A 20,627-nucleotide genomic window follows, 5' to 3' on the forward strand; every position below is an offset into this window, starting at 1 on the left:
AAGCATGCATACGAATACATGGTTATACCCCTCGCTTATCGTCAATGTTGTAAAGCCCCGGTCTGGCCAGTGTAAATTACATTGGGGCCGCTGAGACCCGAAAGCGGAAGTAAGCTCCGGCTTCCGTCATCCTCCTCTCAGCCTATCTGTACACGGGCAGCACGTCACTGTGCTCAATGCAGGAGAGGAGTACCAAGGTCACAGCGCAATTTTGCTGAGAGTTGCCTGCCCCAATGTAAGTTACACCGGCTGGATTAGGGGGCAGAAAGCTTAACATCATGACCGGTAAATGAAGGGCTATTACCATGTATTTGTGGGTAGGTTTAAATGCATACCCACGCGGCCTGCTCAGTGTCCCTTTAAGAATTGTGCTCCCATCGCTATGGCCATCCTGCGCATGCGCAGTACGCCTGCGCAAGTGAATGACGACCATGGCGACAGTAGCAGGACCGGGGACAGTCCCCGAAAATGAAACTGGCTGGCTGCGGGGGACTGGAGAATTGTTGAGGACCAGCGCAGGCACAGGACGTCTGCAGGGGGCTGGTGGAAACCCTCGTAAGCGAGCATACAATCTAAAGGAATGGGAGGAACAAGAGGTGGGGTAGTATACAATATTCATACCTAGAGGCAGTGTGTGTTTTAGGATATCTAATAGGAGTGGCCTTAAATCAAAGGGGGAAGGTAGAGCATACATTTGTAGGAAAAAGTGAGTTTTGAGGGAGCGTCTAAATATATCAAAGGTTGGAGAGTGACAGATGTGTTGTGGAAGGGCAATCCAGAGGAGGGGTGAAGCACGTGAGAAATACTGTATAAATGAATGTGAGGACAATAGAAAGTGATGTGCAGATCTGAGATTTCGTTGGTATCTAGGAACTAGTGAGGAGATGTGAAGGGGAGAGAGATTGTGGAGAACTTTGTAGGTTAGGGTTAAGGGCCTGTTTCCACTACACGCAGATTGGATGCAGAATGGATGCAGAAAAACTGACTCCAATAAATGCCTATGAGAAAATCTGCATCAGAAAAATCGCGTTTAGTGGAAACCGGCCCATAGGCATTCATTGGAGTGAGTTTTTCTGCATCCATTCTGCATCCAATCTGCGTGTAGTGGAAACAGGCCCTAGCTTGACAGAGAGAAGCAGCAGAGAAAGAGCAAGAGGAAATATGAATGAGTACAGATTAGAGCGGAGTCAGTCTGTTAGTTGGTAGTCCACAAAGTAGTATGTTACAATAGTCCAGAAGAGATATTATAAGAGCATGTACTAACATCTTAGTTGTGTCCTGGGTGATAAAAGTTGATTATTAACCACTTCCGGGTTTCGGGTGGTTTTGCTGATCTGTGCTGCGGGAGTTCTTGAGCCCGCAGCACAGATCAGATAGCAGCCAGGGCGATCAGACTTCCCCCCTTTTTTCCCCACTAGGGGGATGTCCTGCTGGGGGGGGTCTGATCGCCGCCAGCTGTTTGCGCTTGCGGGGGGGCTCTTCAAAGCCCCCCTCCGCAGCGATTTCTGGCCTCCTTCCCTTTCCCTCCCTCTCCCTCCCCCTGTGAGCGGCGCAGGACGGAATCCGTCCTGCGCCACCTCAGATAGGCTTCAGCCTATCAGATGCCGGCGATCCCCGGCCAATCAGAGGCCGGGGATCGCCGATCTTCTCTACGGCGCTGCTGCGCAGCACGCCGTATGTATGTAAACAGCGGGGAAGATTTTCCCCGCGTGTTTACATTTACCCTGCGAGCCGCGATCGGAGGCTCACAGGGTGTTCACGGAGACACCCTCCGTGAACTGACATGGAACCATGGAAACCACTACAGGATTCAGGGGCGTACTTATGAGTACGCAGAATCCTGAAGTGGTTAAAGGTTTTTCACTAGAATAAATGTATCTACTAAGTTGATGGCTGACTATAAGAGAATTGCTAAATGAGAAAAAAAATCATTAAGCAGAGGAGTCCTGATTGGCATATAGTGGAGGAGAGGGTTGCAGAAAACCACTCCAAAACCATTTCCTGCCCCTGTTATTTACAGCTCACATCTTTGCGGTGAGTGCAACTCACTGACGGTTCTGGCAAATGCTTGTTTTCTTTATCTTAGAAAAGCGTTTGGCATAATTTCCTGTCGTTTCGTTTGTTACCTGGCGTTTTGGGCCGCTAGGGCATATGGTACCACGAAGGCAGCCAACTCCTAAAGCTACATGCAGCATATTGGAAGATTGGATTGAATACTCACCTGAGGACCCAGGAAGATGGATCCCAGTGACGTCCCTCGAAGACAAGCGTTCCCCGATTCATCCTTCTGCAGGCGGGTATACGCGACATCATGCAATTGCACATGACGGCGCCAACAGGAGGTCAAGTGATCGCGGTACTCTGCACAGAGTTGTCAATGATCTTAAAAAAATGATCCGCTGGGAGGGTTGTTATCGCCACAAGTCGCCAAATGTCGTTCTTGTAATCATGTACCTGTACCCATGCCATGAGAACGTGGGTGCTCAAATAATCTTTGTCAGTAAAATCGTCGGAAAAAATTACATAATGGGTACAGGCCTTAGCTCTTTTGCCTGGCCCTCTCTTGCTGTGAAAGAGAGTTGTGGGAGGGGGGAGGAGTTTAGATGGCACTATCCAGAGCTAAAATGCTGGTGCAATGTGTGTGTGTTTGTGTACTTTAATAAAAAAAAATCCTAGGAATGTATTTAATGATCTGCCAGCTAATTGACTGGCAGCGATTGTATTTTCTTTTGTTGTTCTTTTTGCTTATTGCTAATTGTTGTGAGCCTCACTGAAGGACAGTCAGTACTGTGACGGGGTTGATTTTCGCAGTATAATCTTGCAGAAAATGCGTGCAATGCTCTGTCAATGTATAATAATAATCGTATTTTTTTAAGTTTACTTTATTAAAACCAGACAAATACGCACCCCCTTAACATTTACGTTTCACAAACCTGCCATCTTTGGCATTCTGACAACCCATTAAAAAAATGCCATTTTGATGGGCACATGTTAAATGACGGCTGTGGGTTCTGGAAGAGCATAGGTTAAACAGGTCTGCAAAATAAAGTCTGATCCTGTGTACACATCCATTAATCATTCTCAGGATATCCCAGATGACTCCCTTTAGGAGGAGAGATTTGCATTAAAAAGACATGTTTGGCCCCCACCACTTCTCCCTGGGGAGCAGAGGGTGATATTTGTCTGTTGAAGCCATCTCTACTGCAGTCATGTCATCAAGCTGCAGCCAGACTCAGCCCACACACACCAGCCTCTTCAGCTGCTTCTGTGCATCTGTGAATTGTGATATTTGGGGATACCCCTGCCATACGCACATTCTCTTCCTCCTCATCCTTTACCATTAATGTCACCTACAAAAACAATGTCACAGCCTACAGGGGGGGGGGGGGGGGGGGGATATTGGATTTCCTCTACCACGCTTGTCAAAAACAGCTAATATCGTTGGACGCTGAGATTTCAAATAATAGATCTATTTACAGATGCATCTCCCTCCTTCATGCATTATTGATGCGTTCGTGAGGTTTCCTCAATCCTTTGCCAAATGCCTGGTTTAGGTGATATATTTATGGAGAAGGAATTTATATTCAGGCCCACGCCTGGAGGAGGTTGTCTAGATCAAAACACTTTCTGGATCTTGTCTGCAGTTTTTTTTTTTTTTTTTTGCAAATCCAAACAGTATGTGTTTGGGTGTTTATGTGCTATATCACAAGCTAATAGTGCTAATGTGTACAGACTACGCTTTTGACTTTTAATTAGTTTTTGCGTTTTATCCACTTTTGAAATGAATCATAGCGTATGGGTGTAGATGGGGGTAGGAAGACAGCTGATTGCCAGAAGGGTGGTGGGGAATTCCTCATCTGCAGCCTATATTTAGAGACGCGGTTCAGGCACAGGTTTCTGATTCTTTTATATGCATTTAATGGAACGTCATTATAAATGAATAATGCATGAAAAGTTTTCTGTGTATAAAAAAAAAGTATTTTCCTTAGCCTACAAGATACAGTGAATATATATTGAAAGTCCTGGGCACAGCAATTAACAAGGAAAGAGGCAGAGGGGAAATACTGGGCTGCATAAAAGGGAGTGAATAATTGCAGTACTGGGGGCCTGAAGGAGGTATTGGCTGCAGTTAAGGGACAGGAGGGCTTAATGGCTGCAATACTGTATGCTGTGCAGTCATTAACCCCTCCTGGTCCCCAAGTGCAGCCATTAACTTTGCTGGGTAGACTTATACGTGAGTCAATAAAAAATTCCAATTCCAGCTTAAGAGGGTAAATATTGGAGTCAACTTATACACAAGGTTGACTTCTATATATGATGTGTATGTGTATATATACTGATTATATACAGTGGGTTGCAAAAGTATTCGGCCCCCTTAAAGTTTTCCACATTTTGTCACATTACTGCCACAAACATGCATCAATTTTATTGGAATTCCACGTGAAAGACCAATACAAAGTGGTGTACATGTAAGAAATGGATCGAAAATCATACATGATTCCAAACATTTTTTACAAATAAATAACTGCAAAGTGGGGTGTGCGTAATTATTCGGCCCCCTGAGTCAATACTTTGTAGAACCACCTTTTGCTGCAATTACAGCTGCCAGTCTTTTAGGGTATGTCTCTATCAGCTTTGCACATCTAGAGACTGAAATCCTTGCCCATTCTTCTTTGCAAAACAGCTCCAGCTCAGTCAGATTAGATGGACAGCGTTTGTGAACAGCAGTTTTCAGATCTTGCCACAGATTCTCGATTGGATTTAGATCTGGACTTTGACTGGGCCATTCTAACACATAGATATTTTTTGTTTTAAACTATTTTTTGTTTTAAACCATTCCATTGTTGCCCTGGCTTTATGTTTAGGGTCATTGTCCTGCTGGAAGGTGAACCTCTGCCCCAGTCTCAAGTCTTTTGCAGACTCCAAGAGTTTTTCTTCCAAGTTTGCCCTGTATTTGGCTCCATCCATCTTCCCATCAACTCTGACCAGCTTCCCTGTCCCTGCTGAAGAGATGCACCCCCCGAGCATGATGCTGCAACCACCATATTTGACAGTGGGGATGGTGTGTTCAGAGTAATGTGCAGTGTTAGTTTTCCGCCACACACAGCGTTTTGCATTTTGGCCAAAAAGTTCCATTTTGGTCTCATCTGACCAGAGCACCTTCTTCCACATGGTTGCTGTGTCCCCCACATGGCTTGTGGCAAACTGCAAACGTGACTTCTTATGCTTTCTGTTAACAATGCCTTTCTTCTTGCCACTCTTCCATAAAGGCCAACTTTGTACAGTGCATGACTAATAGTTGTCCTATGGACAGAGTCTCCCACCTGAGCTGTAGATCTCTACAGCTCGTCCAGGGTCACCATGGACCTCTTGACTGCATTTCTGTTCAGCGCTCTCCTTGTTCGGCCTGTGAGTTTAGGTGGATGGCCTTGTCTTGGTAGGTTTACAGTTGTGCCATACTCCTTCCATTTCTGAATGATCGCTTGAACAGTACTCTGTGGGATGTTCAAGGCTTTGGAAATCTTTTTGTAGCCTAAGCCTGCTTTAAATTTCTCAATAACTTGATCCTTGACCTGTCTTGTGTGTTCTTTGGACTTCACGGTGTTGTTGCTCCCAATATTCTCTTAGACAACCTCTGAGGCCCTCACAGAGCAGTTGTATTTGTACTGACATTAGATTACACACAGGTGCACTCTATTTAGTAATTAGCACTCATCAGGCAATGTCTATAGGTAACTGACTGCACTCAGATCAAAGGGGGCCGAATAATTATGCACACACCACTTTGCAGTTATTTATTTGTAAAAAATGTTTGGAATCATGTATGGTTTCCGTTCCACTTCTCATGTGTACACCACTTTGTATTGGTCTTTCATGTGGAATTCCAATAAAATTGATTCATGTTTGTGGCAGTAATATGACAAAATGTGGAAAACTTCAAGGGGGCAGAATACTTTTGTCACCCACTGTGTATATATATATATATATATATATATATATATATATATATATATATATATATATATATATATATATATATATATATATATATATACACACACATACAGTATAAGTCTCACATTTTTGTAATTATTATACTGGAACTCAGGCAACCAGAAGTCTCAACTAACCTTCATGCCTGAGGAGATAATGGGAACTGTGCCTTGGGGTGTTTTGGGGGCTTTGCAGGCCATAAAATACTCACCGAACCTCCAGTGCCGTCTCCTTCCTGTAGCTCCTAACGGGCTCCTAGCGGCTTTTTGGCGTCCTTGCATGGTTCCCGGCGTGGTACGTGACCTGACCCAGGCCAGGTGATACGCTAGGAGCTACATGAAGGCTACAAGACATTGCTGGAGGCTCAGTGAGTATTTTATGCTGCATGGGAAGGAGGGGGGGGGGGGGGTTGTGCTTTTTCGGCAGGTTGCCCAAGCGCAGCAACTGGCAAGCACAAGTGTCCAGCATCAGGTGAACTCCACTGATGCTGGATACAGGGGACTTTGCTGTGTTATATCTTTGATACAATGTTTGGCCTGGGGCCCACTGGCAGTGTGTTTGCAATGCTTGCAATTTGGCAAAGGGCTGCAACAGTGGAACTCTTTTGGGGCAGTTCCACTTGCAGTGTTTTCGCATGCAGCACATTCAATGGCTGCAGAGTCAAATAGCGATCACTCTAGGAATCGCATTTAAAATTACGGGACTTCCAGGATTCAGAAATGAAAAGTGTTTTGTGATTTCTGAACAGAACTGCCAGTGGGCCCAGTGTTCTCCCCAGGCTCTTTTAGCCGAGTGCTACACCCGGCTAGTTTTGGTGAGCACCCGGCTGTCATCGGCTCACTTCCCCCTCCGCTGAAAGCAGAGTTGCGCAGAGAAGCGCCGGCCTTGTATTCTCTCATCTCACATCACCCGACTACATTTTCATGCCACCCGGCTGGAAAAAAAATCTAGGGAGAACCCTGGGGCCCCATGCCAAAAGAAGTCTGTGTACAGCTTGTATAACAGTGTAGATATGCTGTCCCATCAAAATAACTAACACCTAGCCATACATGTCTAAACCCCTGGAAAAACAAGTGAGTACACCCCTAAGTGATCAAAATTTTGCCAAAAGTGTCAATTTTTTGTGTGCCCAACAGCATGGAGTCCACTAGAGCTTCACAAGTTGCCACTGGAATCCTCCCTAATCCAGTCTTCTATGACGATATCACAATGCTGGTGGATGTTAGAGACCTTGCCTTCCTCCACCTTTCTTTTAAGGATTCCCCACAGATGCTCAATAGGGTTTAGGTCTGGAGACATGCTTGGCCAGTCCAGCACTTTTACCCTTAGTTTCTTTAGCAAGGCAGTGGTCATCCTGGTGGTATGTTTGGGGTCATTTTCTTGTTGGAATTCTGCCCTGCGACCCAGTTTCCGAAGGGAAGGGATCATGCAAGTGTCGTATCTTCACTGTTGTCCCATGAAAAGAAGTACAGTAGAGTCTCAGTTATCCAGAACTCAGCTAACCGGAGTGTTCCGATCATGTGGTCTCCACAGTCTTTTGACGCATGCACCGTTTTTGTTCTATCAGTATAGAACGAAAACGGCGAATAGAACGAAAACGGCGCACCAAGAGCCGCATAACGCGGCTCAATCTGACGTCCAATTTCAACACCACCATGCGTTGCGTTAGGGGCAAATTATGCGACCTTAACGTACCCTAAAACGCAACGTCTTGGTGTGAAAGAGCCCTAAATAAAAGTAACTTAAAGGGAAGGTTCAGGGAGGGTGGGTAAAAAAATCAAAATCAATTTCCACTTACCTGGGGCTTCCTCCAGCCCGTGGCAGGCAGGAGGTGCCCTCGCTGCCGCTCCGCAGGCTCCCGGTGGTCTCCGGTGGCGCGCCCGACCTGGCCAGGACGGCTGCCAGGTCGGGCTCTTCTGCGCTCCAAGGCCCGGAACTTCTGCGTCCCACGCCGGCGCGCTGACGTCATCGGACGTCCTCCGGGCTCTACTGCGCAGGCGCAGTAGTTCTGCGCCTGCGCAGTAGAGCCCGGAGGACGCCCGATGACGTCAGCGCGCCGGCGTGGGACGCAGAAGTTCCGGGCCTTGGAGCGCAGAAGAGCCCGACCTGGCAGCCGGCCTGGCCAGGTCGGGCGCGCCACCGGAGTCCACCGGGAGCCTGCGGAGCGGCGGAGAGGGCACCTCCTGCCTGCCACGGGCTGGAGGAAGCCCCAGGTAAGTGGAAATTTTATTTTGATTTTTTACCCACCCTCCCTGAACCTTCCCTTTAAAGTCAAAATTTGCCAGGGGTATGAATAGTTACGGGCAGCACTGTATATAGTGTGAGGTATAGTAATGTATTAGCTAGGCCTATTTTTAACACTGAGGCCCTATTAACATTTAATGCGTTGAGTAGCATTGAGTTACATCATGTTGCATCCCAATTGCCAAATGGGATGCAAGGCCAAGCAACTCTATGCAACGCAATAAGTATAAATAGGGCCTGAGTCTAAAGCCACTAAAAAGCACACTTTCTTTCTCTGTTGGTGCCGGATAACCAATACTACTGTAATAAAATGTTTACAAAAATGTGAACGGTGTACTCAGTATTGCGAGATGCTGTTAATCAACCACTAGAATGCTTACAACAATTCCAGCTACAATGTTTCAGAGATACAAACTGATTTTCTTTGTGATTGTCTTTGTGTACAAAACATACAATACTGTTTTTTTTATTACATTTTTGTGTTTTTTATTACACATTTTTGTTGTGAAATGTTACAGAATTGTATAAACTGTTCTAGTAGTTTAAAACACTTTAAAAGCACATTAAAAACACAGGGCTCAGCTTACAATGAAATTCAACTTACTATCTGTCAGAATGGAACCTGTTTGTAGGTAGGAGGCCGCATGTATAAGTAGCTAGACCTCCCCCCCATATAGTTAGCCAGATGTGCCCCTTCGGTATAGATGGCTGATGTCCCCAGTACAGGAAGCCAGATGTGTCCTGTTACGAATGGTGTCAGCACACAGAGTATTTCTGATTATTGGTGATCTGCAGTATCACCGATAATACAGATGCTATACCTGATTATATGGTGATCTGCAGAATCACTAATAATATAAGTATAGCTTGACACAGGACACTTAATGTGGTAAAGTGTTTGGTGCGACAGTAAGGACAGGTTATCTCCCGAGGAGCGGGAGATAGAGACACTACTGCAGCCAAGGATTCCCTGAAGAGCAGGGAATTGGACTGCACTGCAGCCAAATGGACCCCTGAGGGGCAGGTGGCCACTGACTGTGCTGGAGCTGACCTCCTTAAGAGGAGGGGGTACAGACTGTACTGCAGCCAAGGATTCCCTGATGGATTGGGAATCAGACTGTACTGCAGCCAAGGATTCCCTCATGGACTGGGAATCAGACTGTACTGAAGCCAGTGGACTCCTATAGGGTAGAGCCCACTGACTGAACTTCAAGAGGGACTTCCTGAGGAGCAGGTAGCCCTTGCAGCTAATGGACACCTGGAAAGTTAGTGTCACAGGTAGTACAGTAAGGCTGATCACCCAAGGAATGAGTGACAGCCAGAAGGGTCAGACAGGCCAGGTCGGCAACACACGAGCAGACAAAGTACAGAGGCAGAAGACTCAGTATCCGGGTACAGGCAAGGTTGGCAACAGGTAGACAGATAGGCAAAGGTACCGAATCAGTAAAAAGGAGAGTGGTCAGGAAAGCCAGAGATCATAACGGGAAACAGTATCTCTCAATCCTAGTCTTAGGTGTGAGGTCCTTGGTCTCAACACCTGGGAACTAGTCTAGTAGATAACAGTAGAAACACAGCAATCTCCTAGACTTAGGTGTGAGGTCCTTGGTCTCAACACCTGGGAACTAGTCTATTACATACACAATACAATAATACAATAGAAGTTATCAGCGGAATCTGACTAAGTGTGAATTCCCAGCTCCGGCTGGTTCTAACACACTGTAAGGTCTGAGTGCTACACGTATGTATTCGCAACAGCAGACAACTTGCAACTAACAGGCAAGTCCTATATATACCTACAGCGCTCCGCAGCGCCGCCCCAGCCACTCAGCCAATCCGGAGCCTAGCTGGGATCAGCTGATCGGCAAGATCAGCTGATTCCCCTTCTGCTTGCATAAAGGTCCTGTCTCCTGGCGCGCGCGCGCGTAGCTCTCCATCTGTGTGCACTAGAAGGCCCAGGAGAATCAGTGACATGTTGCTGCGCGGCAGAGGCCGCCGGCTGGAACGCGGAGATAGCCGCCCTGCCACTTGCCCGCGCGGCGGTATCTCCGCTATTCATTACAGTTCCCCCCCGAGGAGTGGACTCCGGACACTTCCCACCCGGCTTCCCAGGGTGTAAGTCATGAAACTCTTTCTTTAAAGGAATACTTAAGGCAAAAAAAAAAATGACATTTACTCACCTGGGGCATCCCTCAGCCCCCCGAAGCTGGATGGTGCCCTCGCAGCCCCGCTCCGATCGTCCTGTCCCCGCCGGCGGCTACTTCCGGTTCGGCGACAGCCGCCGACAGGCTGGGAACGCGGCTGATTTTCCGCGTTCCCAGCCGCTGCTATCACCCTCTATGCTGCTATAGCGTCTATATATACGCTATAGCAGCATAGAGGGTGATAGCAGCGGCTGGGAACGCGGAAAATCAGCCGCGTTCCCAGCCTGTCGGCGGCTGTCGCCGAACCGGAAGTAGCCGCCGGCGGGGACAGGACGATCGGAGCGGGGCTGCGAGGGCACCATCCAGCTTCGGGGGGCTGAGGGATGCCCCAGGTGAGTAAATGTCATTTTTTTTTTTGCCTTAAGTATTCCTTTAATTCTTCAGCATGCATGCGACAATCCGGCACCCAGGTTCTCTCCTCCAGACCATACTCCTTCTAGTGGACCAGATACTGCACAGAATTTTGCACTAAGCAAGAATCTAGAATCTTCTCGAGCTCAAACTCAGGTTGATCGTCGACCATCACAGGGGGGGGGGGGGAGAGGAATCCACGCACATTGCCGGCTTCAACAGAGACACATGGAATGATCTCACACCTCTCATGCTGGCTGGGAGATCAATCGCATAAGTGACATTATTAATCTTTCTGGTCACTGGGTATGGTCCTATAAATCTAGGTCCTAGTTTGGGTGACGGCTGTTTTAAAGCTAAATGCAGAGTAGATACCCACACCATGTCCCCTGGAGAAAACTTCCACTCTACAGACTGCCTTTTATCTGCCTGTTTCTTCTGAGTCTGGAAGGCTTTCCCCAAATTCCTCTTAACCATTCCCCAAATCTCCCTCAATGCCTTCTGCCAATCCTCCAAGGCCGGAAATGGGGTAGATGCCACAGGTAACGGGGCAAACTTGGGAGATCTTCCCGAAACCACCTGAAACGGGGAAAATCCGGAAGAGGAACTCTTCAGATTGTTATGTGCAAACTCCGCAAAGGGCAAACACTTCACCCAATCGGACTGTGCATCTGCTACATAACATCTGAGAAACTGCTCAAGGGACTGGTTAACTCTCTCGGTCTGACCATTGGTCTGTGGGTGGTAGTCTGATGAAAATTAAAGGTCCATACCCAGCTGATGGCAAAAGGCTTTCCAAAACTTTGACACAAACTGGACTCCCCGATCTGACACCACATTCTCCAGAATGCCATGCAGCCGGAAAACGTGCTGGATGAAGAGATCAGCCAACTCCTGGGCCGAGGGGAGTCCTTTCAAAGGAACAAAATGAGCCATCTTACTGAACCTATCTACTACCACCCAAATTACCATCTTGCCCTACAAAATCAATTGACAAATGAGTCCATGGTTCACTTAGCACTGGTAAGGGTTGTAGTGTACCCACAGGTGCCTGGTGAGAGGGTTTGCTTCTAGCACAAACTGCACACTCCCTTACAAACTCCTTACAATCTGCTGCTAGCGTAGGCCACCAAGCGCATCTAGCTAACAAATCCTGAGTTCTGGCAGCCCCAGGATGCCCTGCATTCTTATGGGAATGGAACAATTGTAAGAGTTGCAGGCGGAAAGGTAGTGGTACAAACATAACTCCCTCAGGCTTCCCCTCTGGAACATCCTGTTAAAAAGGACTCAGAGTAGAGTTGGGCCGAACGGTTCGCCTGCGAACGGTTCCATGCAAACTTCAGTGGTTCGCATTCGCGTCCCGCAGGCGAACCTTTGCGGACGTTCGGTTCGCCCCATAATGCACATGGAGGGTCAACTTTGACCCTCTACATCACAGTCAGCAGGCCCAGTGTAGCCAATTAGGCTACACTAGCCCCTGGAGCCCCACCCCCCCTTATATAAGGCAGGCAGCGGCGGCCATTACGGTCACTCGTGTGCTGCCTGCGTTAGTGAGAGTAGGGCGAGCTGCTGCAGACTGTCTCTCAGGGAAAGATTAGTTAGGCTTAACTTGTTCCTGTCTGGCTGCATACCTGTGCTGTGAACCCACCACTGCATACCTGTGCTGTGAACCCACCACTGCATACCTGTGCTGTGAACCCACCACTGCATACCTGTGCTGTGAACCCACCACTGCATACCTGTTCAGTGAACCCACCACTGCATACCTGTGCTGTGAACCCACCACTGCATACCTGTGCTGTGAACCCACCACTGCATACCTGTGCTGTGAACCCACCACTTCATACCTGTTCAGTGAACCTGCCACTGCATACCTGTTCTGTTCAGTGGACCCGCCACTGTATACCTGTTCATTGAACCCACCACTGCATACCTGTGCTGTGAACCCACCACTGCATACCTGTGCTGTGAACCCACCACTGCATACCTGTTCAGTGAACCCGCCACTGCATACCTGTTCAGTGAACCTGCCACTGCATACCTGTTCTGTTCAGTGGACCCGCCACTGTATACCTGTTCATTGAACCCACCACTGCATACCTGTGCTGTGAACCCACCACTGCATACCTGTTCTGTGAACCCACCACTGCATACCTGTTCATTGAACCCACCACTGCATACCTGTTCAGTGAACCCGCCACTGCATACCTGTTCTGTTCAGTGGACCCGCCACTGTATACCTGTTCAGTGAACCCGCCACTGCATACCTGTTCTGTTCAGTGGACCCGCCACTGTATACCTGTTCTGTGAACCCGCCACTGCATACCTGTTGTGTTCAGTGAACCTGCCACTGCATACCTGTTCTGTGAACCCGCCACTGTATACCTGTTCTGTTTAGTGAACCCGCCACTGTATACCTGTTCTGTTTAGTGAACCCGCCACTGCATACCTGTTCTGTTCAGTGGACCCGCCACTGTATACCTGTTTAGTGAACCCGCCACTGCATACCTGTTCTGTTCAGTGGACCCGCCACTGTATACCTGTTCTGTTTAGTGAACCCGCCACTGCATACCTGTTCTGTTCAGTGGACCCGCCACTGTATACCTGTTCTGTTTAGTGAACCCGCCACTGCATACCTGTTCTGTTCAGTGGACCCGCCCCTCCACACAGCATGTCTGCCTGCAGGCCGCTTGACTACCTTCTCCGCCACCACCAACAGGGTCCGGGACTCCAGGCGGATTGCTGAATTTTTTAGGCCGCTGCTAGCAGCGGCCGCTGTAATAATTTTTCTGGTGCGTGTACATGACTGCCTAATTTTTCTGGCTGCACTGCGGGCAGCTGCAACAACAAAAGAAAAGGCATGTACATGCGCCCATTTCCCTTCGTGATCATTACCTTGCCGTGGTGAAGGGGCTTGCGTATCACAATGAAGCAATGACCGGCGCCTAGATGAGTGTCTCGGGGGGCACACCCACGATAATAAGGTCGTTGCCTCATTGTGGTCAGACCAAATTTGATCAGCTGGACAGTCACTGTTCTGTCATTCAGCTACATCAGCCAGGCGACCATATGGGCTGTAACGCCACCAAAACCTTCACTCTCGCCATGGTGCGCACCAGTCCAGCACGGCCGTCACTACACAAACAGCTGTTTGCGGTGCGTTACACGGTGAGTTTGGTGTGTCAGTGTGAAGCAGTACCTTAATTACACTACCTGATTGATGTATACACATGCAAGATGTTTGAAAGCACTTTAGGCCTGTCATTTAGCATTCAATGTGATTTCTGCCCTTGAAACGCTGCTTTGCGTCAAATCCAGATTTTTCCCCGGGACTTTTGGCATGTATCCCACTCCGCCATGCCCCCCTCCAGGTGTTAGACCCCTTGAAACATCTTTTCCATCACTTTTGTGGCCAGCATAATTTTTTTTTTTTTTCAAAGTTCGCATCCCCATTGAAGTCTATTGCGGTTCGCGAACTTTAACGCGAACCGAACCTTCCGCGGAAGTTCGCGAACCAGGTTCGCGAACCTAAAATCGGAGGTTCGGCCCAACTCTAACTCAGAGTAGCCGTCCAGTCTTTCCAGGTCTCGGTAGCTGCCAGGACTACTTTCTGAGGTAGGATGGTTTCAGGGGTTGAAGGTTGCACTGTCTCGGGCTCAAAACACCTAGATAAGGCGTCAGCTTTGACGTTCTTACTACCTGGTGTATACGTTATAACAAATCTGAATCTTGAAAAGAATAAAGACCAACGGGCCTGAAAAGGACTAAATCTTTTGGCCCCCTCTATGTACTCTAAGTTCTTATGGTCCGTATAAACTTTGATAGTATGCTCTGCCCCTTCCAGCCAATGTCGCCACTCCTCAAAAGCTAGTTTAATGGCCAAAAGCTCTCGGTTGTCAATATCGTAGTTTTTCTCTGCTGGAGAGAACCTACAAGAAAAGTAGGCGCACGGGTGAAGTTTGCCCTGCAAACCAGAGCGTTGAGACAGTACAGCCCCAACCCCAACCCCAACCTCTGAGGCATCGACCTCCACTATAAAGGGGAAGGTGACATCCACATGTCTCAAAATGGGTGCAGAACAGAACAGTTTTTTCAGGGTAGAAATAGCAGAATGTGCCTCTGCTGACCAGTGGTAAGTGTCAGCCCCTTTTTTGGTAAGACTGGTGAGGGGTGAAACTACCGAGGAGTACCCCTTGATGAATCTCCTGTAGTAAATGGCAAAGCCCAAGAATCTTTGGGGTGCCTTCAAACCTACAGGCTGAGGCCACTCCAAAACAGCAGAGACTTTTTCTGGATCCATGGAAAGACCAGACATAAAAATAATATACCCCAAAAAGGAAACGGACGTAACCTCGAAGGGGCACTTTTCTGACTTGGCATAGAGTGAATTCTGTCTTAACTTCTTTAACACGAATTTGACATGTTTACAATGTTCCAACAGGTTGGGAGAAAAAATCAGTATGTCGTCTAGATATACTAGCACGAATTTCCCCAGCACCTCCCTAAAAACCTCATTTATCAACTCCTGGAAGACGGCAGGGGCGTTACACAGCCCGAAGAGTATAACCAGATACTCGTAATGCCCGTCGGGCATGTTGAACGCCATCTTCCATTCGTCACCATCTCTAATCCGTACCAGGCTGTATGCACCTCTTAAATCCAATTTAAAGAAAATTTTGGCATTGGTCACCTGAGCGAACAAATCGTCAATCAAGGGCAATGGGTAACGATTTTTAACTGTAATCTTATTTAAACCTCGGTAGTCAATGCAGGGTCGGAGGCCTCCATCTTTTTTCTGTACGAAAAAGAATCCTGCCCCAGCTGGTGAGCGCGAAGGGCGGATAAAGCCTTTGGCCAAATTTTCTTTGATGTACTCCTGCATTGGCACTTTCTCAGGTCCTGATAGATTATAGAGGTGACCCCTTGGAGGCATACAACCAGATCTTAAATCAATGGGACAATCGAAGGTACGGTGAGGTGGGAGTTTATCTGCAGATTTGGGACAGAACACATCAGTGAATTCCACGTACTATACTGGCACACCTTTAACCTGAATCTTGGTGGCACAAACGGTTACCTTCTCCAAACAGTGATGATGACAATGAGCCGACCAGCTCTTTAGCTGACCTGACGCTCAGTCAATCTGAGGGGAGTGAAGTTGTAACCATGGCATACCTAGAATAATGGTGGAGGTTGTCATATGCAGGACAAGGCATTGTAAACTCTCTTTGTGTAGCACCCCGACATTACACACCAACACAGGGGTCTGAGAAAGAGGTTGTCTACTCTGCAAAGGAGAGTCATCTACTGCAGTGACCAAAATCTGTTGGTCTAAAGGGAGCAAGGGGATCCCCAATTTTCTTGCAAAATCATAATCTATGAAGTTAGCCGCAGAACCAGAGTCTATGAAGGCTTCGGTGGGGACAGTCTGACCCTCCCACGTGATAGAGCAGGGAAGGAGCAGACGAATATCGTTTAGAGGTAAAGACTGCTTGCCTAGGGTATTACCTCTGACTACACCTAGGCAGGCGGCAGCGTTTCCCGACTTTTTAGGACAATTCTGAACCTTGTGACCCTCCTCCGCACAGTAAAAACAGAGTCTTTTTGATTTCCTGCGATTCTTTTCCACCTGCGTCAATCTAGAGTGTCCGATTTGCATCGGCTCAGGTGGAGGTGACGAAGGTGGAGAGGAGGCGTAGGAGACATATCTTACAGCATTTCTTACATATCTTACAGCATTTCTACCCCGGGTATGCTTTTGATAGCGTAAACGGCAATCTACCTGTACTGCCAAGGAGATTGCCTCATCAATGGACTTGGGCTCAGGATGTCCTAACATCAAATCAGAAAATGCATCAGATAAACCTGACAAATCCCCATCTAGCTGATACAGCCCACTTCCTGAATTCTGCTGCGTAAACCTCTACCGGATCTCGACCCTGACGCAGAGTCTTAAGCTTCCGTTCAGCGGTGGAAACAATATCCGGATCATCATATATAACGGCCATAGCCTTGAAAAAATTCTGAACTGATGATAAAGCCTCATGCTCTGCATGAAGACTATATGCCCATGTTTGTGAGTCCCCTGATAAAAGGCTAAATGTAACTCTCTGAGTTTCTGTTCCCTTAACCCAAAATAAGACAGCACTTGATTTCTAAAGTTCTGAAAGTCAGATCTATGTCCAGAAAACTTTTCAGGTACAGACATTCGAAGGTCTGTAACTGGAGGGGATCGCACTGCATTCACAGCCGTTTGGAGGACCTGTATGGACCCAGACTAAGCGGTGATCTGAGTCTGTTGGCCATCAAGCACACTGATGAAATTATCCACCGAAGTGGCTAATCCGTCTATTCGGCTGTGGAGTGCGTCCATAATGTTTTTGGTCTGCCGTTCTGTTACGAATGGTGTCAGCACACAGAGTATTTCTGATTATTGGTGATCTGCAGTATCACTGATAATACAGATGCTATACCTGATTATATGGTCATCTGCAGAATAGCCTATCTACCTCACCTTTCAAAGCGGAGTGACGACCGCGGAGCATGTGGGCTATGTCCTGAGGGGATACTTCCGTCTTTCCAAGCCAGTCTGCCTGCCTTTCTTTTCATACCCGGCTAAGTATCTTTTTCTTATTCACTTCTTTGCAGATCCTAATAGGCTGCTTCCACTTGGTCATTAGTGACTCTGACAGTATTTAAACTGCAGTTTTAGTCTGATAGGTTGCACAGTTATTGCATATGTTGAATGATTGTTTGTTTGTGTAGCACTATATGCACTTTCATGGTTCCAATTTTTTGCACTTTATAATTCTTACTGAACCCGGGTTCATCCACGAGGGGGCTCATTCTCTGAGCCCCCAGTGGTTACAGGTTATACATCCACTGAGACTGAACATAATAGATTATTATATCTAGCAGGCCCATTATGTTGAATATGGCTGGAAATACAATATTATGCTGTTTTTAGATGTTTTTCAATTTTTGTGTATCATTGATATGTGTTTGCAAAGCTTGTAATAAAAATATATTTTTTTGATTGATACATATGGTCTGCAGTGGTGCTGTGTATAGGGGTATCTTTTCTCTTTAGTACCATGTTGCAGGCAAACACTCAGCTCAGTCATGTAGGCTGACACATGGCTCTTTCATGCTGCAGACTGACCATCAGCTCAGTCATGCTGCAGGTAGGAACGTCACTCAGTCATGTTGTAGCTGGACACTTGGTTCAGTCATACTCCAGGTGGACACACAACTCAGCCATGATGCAGGCGGTGCGGTGAGGGGTGTCTTGACACCCTGGAGAAAAAGACACAGGAAACAAAAACACGGGAGCCCAATGGCGTAATATGTTTGGATAAGAAGGTTGTCAAAGGGTGAATTGATAACTACTCACAAAGGCGAGTTGCAGAGGTGGTCCAGCTGGACCTCAATGTGGTCACTCTCCTGAGAAAAATGACAGATATCCACCGTGGTGTGGGCCACATTTTGTCTGTCTTGACCCCTCCAACAGGGTATGTGGGGGGTATATAAGCCAGGGGAGGACTGGGACCTTTTGGCCTGGGGGGAAACACAAACCAGAGGCTCGTTATCATGGCAGCCCCAGTCCAAATGACGTCACACAGGCACCCCACGTCGTATATGCCAGTAGTCACGCGGAGCGCCAATGCGGAAATACAGGCAACGGGTGCACATAATACATTTTGAGGGACAACGGCCGGGGTTTACGTCATGTCTATCATTCGTGGTTATAGCATGATTATCGCACCTGACAACTACATTGGCCTGAGATTTCCCAACATCTCAGATTGATACATTCAACCAATTTCCACCCAAAATTTTTATCTGATTCGATAATATCAAAACGGATGGTCGATCGGCTATCAAGTCAACAGATGTATGGCCACTTTAATTCCCCAAAGCTCATTCCCCCCCACACACACACACTTAGGTCCTCCCCTTCGCCACCATCTCTACTAATCCCTCAAATATGCTTCTCTTCCATCTCTGATACCTCCCTCCCCCTTTACTAAACACATGCTTACTGACCTTCCTGCTAGCACCATGATCCCTGCCTCGTTAATGCTAATTTCCAAAGTTTCGGTATCCCTCCTTCCATCACTGTTTTCACTCCCCCCCAAAATCCATGCCTTGCTTACCTGCTTTTTATTGGTGGTCAGTGGCAGTGAATCACTGCCTACCCACGACCCACTTCACTATAGTATGAAACACTATAGGCCACATCCATACTCAGTACTGACAGGTGGAAAAGCCATTATGATTCGATTATAGTGAAAGAATCTGTCCGTAACAATTGATACATGTATGGCCAGCTTTAGATTATGGTTTCTAATAACAAGATTGGAGAGAGGAGAGAGAAGGCAAAGCAGGTGGTTTTGGTGCACGGCGCTCAGCACCGGTTACCCAAACTAGGAGCCCCATAGCAGCAATAATATGCTGCGCGGGGCGCGTAAATGAAATTCGGGGCTCTCGTGATCACCGTACCCCAAATTAGACCTCCCTCAGAGTTGCAACGACTCGGAGGGGGAATAGTATTTAACACCGCCAGGGAGTTTAGCGGCAGCAGGAAGAGCCATCATTCGGCGCTCCTGGCGCCCAACTTACCCGCAGCATACAAATACTAGGGGCTCAGACACACTATAAGCGCTTTTATGAGCACTTTTTAGCCATCAGAACTTTCTGAGAGCTTTTTAAAAAGGGCACCCATTGGCTTACATTAAAATCATGGTAAAATCATGATCGCAGTAAAATCGCTCAGAAAAGCGCTTATATTGTGTCTGAGCCCTTATGCAGAGAAGGGGAGAAACGGTGAGGAGAGAAAAGCTGAAAGAGAAGGAAGAAGATAGTTAAGTGACAAGACAATATGTTCTGTACAGCGCTGCGGAAGATGGTGGCGCTATATAAATACTAAATAATAATAATATCAATAATTTGCCTCACCAGGATTGCACTTTTATTTAGCTTTCCTGTATAAGAAGAAGACACAGCCGGCCAGCTCTAGGGGAAGAGGGAAACAAAGGGGAATGAGGGAGGGCTGGTGCCAACCAAGAGTGCTTCTGAGCGATTTTCAAATCGACAGTGATTTGAAAAGCGCTTGGCTAATGTTACCCTATGACGGTGTTAAAAATCGCAAACACACTGCATGTAGCATTTTTTGGAGCGATTCATTCAAAAATCGCTCTAAAATTGCGTCACAAAATCACACTCACAAATTGCTAGCGATTGCTATTGTGATTTTGGCGTGCACTAACTCAGAGAGAGGAGGAGTGGAGAGAGACTGAGTATAGCCTGAGATAAAGCAGAGCTGTATTGCAGTCTCACATCACACAGAGGCTACTTGACTATAATATGACTCCTGTCCCTGCCAGTCTCTTACACAAGTCAGAAAGCAGCCCTCCTGGAGTCTAGGGACTGTCAAAAACTTTTCAACTTGTTTTAGGCCCCGTTCACATCACAAACGCGGATGGCCATGCGTGCGGAACGCGTGCGGACCGCAACGCGTACGAACGCACGCCATCCGCGTTTGTGTGCGTTGCGTGGCTGATCCCATCACTGAAAAGTGAATGGGACAGCCATGCGTTTTTACAAAAAATGCATGCAGCATGCGTTCCCGGACCGCACAGGTCCGGAACGCATGCAGTGTGAACATCAGACATTGCACTCTATGAAATGTCGGATGTCGTGCGTGTCGGCCACCTGCACGCGTTTCCAAAACGCGGCTGGAAACGCGTGCAGTGTGAACGGGGCCTCAAGCCTTGTCCACACATGCAGTCATTAGAACAATGGGGAGAAACAAGACAGATGTTTGCCCACGGACCC

The sequence above is a fragment of the Hyperolius riggenbachi genome, chromosome 11 (assembly GCF_040937935.1).
Source record: "Hyperolius riggenbachi isolate aHypRig1 chromosome 11, aHypRig1.pri, whole genome shotgun sequence".
NCBI classification, from domain to species: Eukaryota; Metazoa; Chordata; class Amphibia; order Anura; family Hyperoliidae; genus Hyperolius; species Hyperolius riggenbachi.